General features: G+C 39.4%; 1 long non-coding RNA gene across 1 annotated transcript; it reads left to right on the top strand.

Annotated features, from left to right (window-relative positions):
- The first annotated feature begins 1541 nt into the window (after positions 1-1541).
- Positions 1542-3097, top strand: LOC113358321. Its single transcript, XR_003364474.1, has 2 exons — positions 1542-2182; positions 2717-3097. It is a non-coding gene; the product is annotated as an uncharacterized LOC113358321 (long non-coding RNA).
- The last annotated feature ends 1754 nt before the right edge of the window (positions 3098-4851 follow it).

Genomic DNA, 4851 nt, shown 5'->3' on the forward strand with positions numbered 1-4851 from the left:
TATTTTGCCGATTCTGACGATCGTGTCTTATACGAAACTGCCTCATTGAATCATTCCTGCATTGATCCATCTAGTAGTGCTCAGAATGCTTGTATGAGGATTGAGTATATGGATACTGGTCAGGTAATTCACAATGACAAAATGGAACAGAAGTTTTTTTGTCTAGATCTTGATACCAACTCCGATTATCTCATGCTTGTTGAACATCTTAGTAAATTGCCGCTACTGATCTCTAGTGAAAGTAATGTGTCCAGTGGAGTTATTTCAACATGCTTAGGGGCAAATTTAGGGTATAAGACAAGTGTTGACATGTCTAAACATCATTTGCATGTTATGCTTATATCTGAGTTGTTTCACATGACCAGATGGGCAGGTTGGAATTATAGTCTTTTTAATTGCAGGGTTGATATCAATTTGTTTATTACTGTGGGATTTAATCCTTATTGTTGTATGATCCTATTTTTAGTGGACTTCGTGTGTTGGGTTGATCCCCAACTTTTCAGGCTTTACATATATGCTGGCAGGTTGCTGTTATGCATCAATCTTCACTTTGTTTGAGACTACTTGCTGCGCCCAAGCATGGAAAATATCGTTCGCTTCGTGGGAGTCAACCCATCAGTTTTTTTCCCTTCACTCTATCTTCTATTTTCATTTGCCTTAGAATTTCCCACCTTAACTCTACGTTGGATGACTCAATTACATTGAGGACAATGTAAAGTTCAAGTATGGGGGAGTGCTTAAGCATATATATATTTTTGGTAGGCATTTAATTTTGTTATGAATTTTCTTCAAAAAAAAAAGGTATATTTATAAAGAAAAAAGGGATCAACTTTGTGAAGACAAGAGCAGCTATTGAGCGGGTCTTAAAAATTCACTTTTTGCACAACATGACCAGCTGTTGAGCGGGTCTTAAAAAAATTTCTTTTGTATAACATGACCAGTTGTTGAGCGGGTCATTCTGATTATCAGTCTCGATGTTTAGCAGACTTCTTTAAGCCACTGTTTAGTGGGTTCGTCTTGCTGTTTAGAAAACACTTCTCAACCACTGTTTAGTGGTTCGTCTTGCTGTTTAGCAGACATCTCCCCACCTCCTATTTTATCCAACTGTTGAGAGGATACCCTTATCTCCTATATTATCCAGCTGTAGAGCGTATTTTTGTTTTGTTTTGCTCGGGACTAGCAAAATATAAGTGTGGGGGAATCTGATAAGCACACAAGTGCGACACTTTTATACCCGCATTTATACTAGATAGGTCTCGATATTTATCTAACAATATTGTTTTAAGTCAATTACAGGAATTACAATTGAAATATGTTCACCCGGAGAATAATTGGCTAAACAAGGATCTGAATGGCGTTTCCGAAAACAAAGCCCAGGGCACCAAAAGAGATAAGGCCTATGGTGATCATTATATGCCCATGCTGCTCATGGCTCCAACCACTTGCTTAGCTGCATCATTTGACTGCCACGGCTGTAGTTCAGTAGAATGAAGAAATGTCACTATACCAAGCATGTGAGCCGCACGAGTGGGTCTCAGAAGAACAGAAGGTGTGGCTGCTTATGCACCACATTTTCTTATCATCATCTTCTCATCTTTGTCAAAAAATGAAACATTCATTTCTCACCCGAGAAGCAAAGAAGCAGCAAGACAGATCTGTGAGGTTCTGAAATGGAAATGGAAATGGAAATGGGTTGTTGACCTAATTTTGGTGGAGCTAATCAATTTCAAAGAAGGGGATTTGAGGCAAGAATACAGGAATTGTAGCTACAGAAATTTGGGGATTTTCGGAGTGCAAAGGCATGAGCGGTGATTCAATTGACTTGACTTAGCGCCTGCAGAATGAGTTCGATTGTGAACTGGTGATGCTCAAGGCATCTCTTCTCAATCAATTTGATGTTGATGTATGGGGTTCTCGATTTCCTAGTGGTCTTGATAGCGAATTAGGTCTGAGTTTTGGAGGTTCGAAGTTAAATGATGATGAGTACTTGTTTAGTGGATCTGTGGTTTAAAGTATTGAAGGGTCCTTACTGTGAATTTTGGTCCGAACAAGAAGAGATTAACAGCAGCAACGTTCCAGCAGGCGATGAAGTTGGCTGAATAGGTTTGATGTTAATGGAATGGAAGCTGGGGGTTTCTCGGTGGTTGATTACTTGCAGTTTTGTTTCAATTCGTACAAGGAGGTAAACGTATAAGCTTCAATCAAAGAATGGAGATGGATTTTGACCTAATTCGGTATTGGCTAATGGTGATTTTTTGGGTATTCTGAAATGTAAATGAAGATGAAGTTTCAAGACTAAAATTCACTGCAGAAAGGGGTCAACAACATCAACGAATTTGAGGGTTTGTATGCAGTCTCAAGTTGGAGTTAATCGAAAGTTCTCGGTCTGAATAAATGCAGCGTCAATGGGGTGGTTGCTGAGATGGTGCTACTAATATTTGCATTGGTACAACTATTACAGATGGGGTTCAGTTTGTGTGGTTGGAGTTTGATTGAGAAGGCAAGATTAAGGTGCTGTGTATGGCTGACATTTATGTTGAGATGTACATTCAGTGGTGGAAGTGATGGGTTAGTACCAGATATAGGCTTGATTAACGGAACTGTTGACATGGGCATGGACTGAGCTAGTTGTTGGTGGTATAGGTCTTCGCGGTGAACAAGAAAGGAAGGTGATGCTGCCATGGTCATGGCTGTGAACAAGGCTGTGAACAAGGAGGTGCAGACTGTGGCCGGAGTTGGATGCTATGGCCTGACTTTGAAAGGGCCTGAATTAAGAAAGTGGAGGCTGTGATTGGACTGGGCTTTGGTGGTCGCTGTCACCAATACAAGAGAAGAACTAGAGTGCTATTTAAGGCAGGAATGAGGAGAAGAAAATGAACGCCGTAATCAGGGAAGAAACTAGGTTTTGCTATTTTGCTTTCTGCAGTTCATATGCTTTACTTGTTATTATCTATATTATTTTTGATGGCTTTTAAGAAAACTATGTCTAGCTAAACTCCTCATTAGGGTGAAAGATGAACTTGTAGGTTGAATTTACTTGTGTTTTCAAACAATGGTTTCAAAAATAAAAGCTTAACGTAATGTTTGTGTTTCTCAAGATTGGGTTGTTTGTTTAATGAGTTTTTCATGTTTTATGCCATGTATATTTCATAGTTGAATTCTTGAACAACATCCATATAGAACCTTGGTGATAAATGATTTATGATAATCCTATGACTACTTATGCCTTGTATGATTAGTTCTCAGGATTTCTACCTTCTAGGTTGAGAACAAACGCATCCTCTAGATAATTCTTATCTACTATTCTTAATTGAAATATCTTCCGTGTTTCAATAGCTAGGTTTGCTATTGTTCATGAGTTAAATGAGACCTTTGTGAGAGACGTAAGTGAAACTTTAGCCTACAACGGATTCCGTAACCCTAATATTTCTACATACTTGATTACATATCATTATAAATTTGCTTTATTTTACTTGACATCTTATTTTCTTAATACAACATCTCTGAAATATTGAATTTTGGTTAGTTCGGTCTTGATATTAATTAGTAGTAGTTTTCGCACTCCTTGAGGGAACGAACCGTGCTTGCTATTGTGTGTTATTTTTGACACCGTGCACTTGCGGTAAAACAAAGTCGGTCTACCGATCCATCAATTTTTAAATTGATCGAATTTTAATAGTGGTAAGAAAGGTTGTCGTTCACTCGGATTTTGTTGGATTGATTTTAAGTTTTAATAAAATAAAAATACTACAAATAAGAAAATATACATACAAATTTTGTCACGGGATGAAGATTTACCGGGACTCGGGATTCCACTGGTTTTCATGTTCATGGGGTTCATAGATTCATCCTAGGCATTTATAGCTCAAAACAAAAGAAACAATAACTCTATTCTTTGCCAAAGTAGATTTCGTAAAACATCAATTGTAAATTACAAGCATAGTGTAACAAGATTCGACCATAATCAATGGCTATCCTTCCTCATGAGATGCAATCTCGGCCATCCAAGTTCGCCACTGAACTGACAGATTTGTGGAAAGTTTCAGGCGATCAGCTGCCTAAATCTAGTGGCCATGGCTACGCCAGGCGCCACTTGCACCACCGCGCCACTGGCATGCACGAGCCATGCCAGCCATGCCACATTACCACTAGCGTATACCAAAACGCCAACGCGCCATTATCAAGCGCCAACAAGGTATCCATAATCAACGACTACCCTCCTTCATGAGATGCAATCTCAGCCATCGAAGTTCGCCATCGTACTGACAAACCTGTGACAAGTTTTAGGCGACCAACCAAAACGAGCCTAATAGCATTACATGCTATTTTCCTGCGGAAAGTCCCCTGACTTTGACTTTCCACACGTTGCGAAGTGCTACATGTTTTCTACGAAAACACTCGAGACATCAAACATGTCACAAACTAGGGGATGCTCATCAGGGTATTGGTCTGGCGGTTTACAACGTGCGACGTGCAATGCGCCCGTTACAAGAAAGTGTCATTAAGTGGGACAATTAGTGGTGGTGAAAAGTAACGGTGTAAACGAATTCATTTCCTTCATCGTGGAAGCATAATGTCAGACGGTTACACGAATTCACTTCCTTCATCATGGAAGCATAATGTATGACGGTTACACGTTACTCTTTTCTTCCACCACTCAATTGTTTCCACTTCCTACGAGACCAGGGTACGTTTCAATATGACTTGTATAAATAGGCTTCACCTATTTTCACCAAAGAACAAGTTTTAGTCGGCAACAATACAATATCTAGAAATCACCTGGTGGGTTTTTATTTTGCTAGCCGGTTCTACTTTCAGATACGAGTCATATGAAACCACACCTTCAGAATC

This window comes from Papaver somniferum, chromosome 3, assembly GCF_003573695.1.
Source record: "Papaver somniferum cultivar HN1 chromosome 3, ASM357369v1, whole genome shotgun sequence".
In the NCBI taxonomy this organism is placed as follows: Eukaryota; Viridiplantae; Streptophyta; class Magnoliopsida; order Ranunculales; family Papaveraceae; genus Papaver; species Papaver somniferum.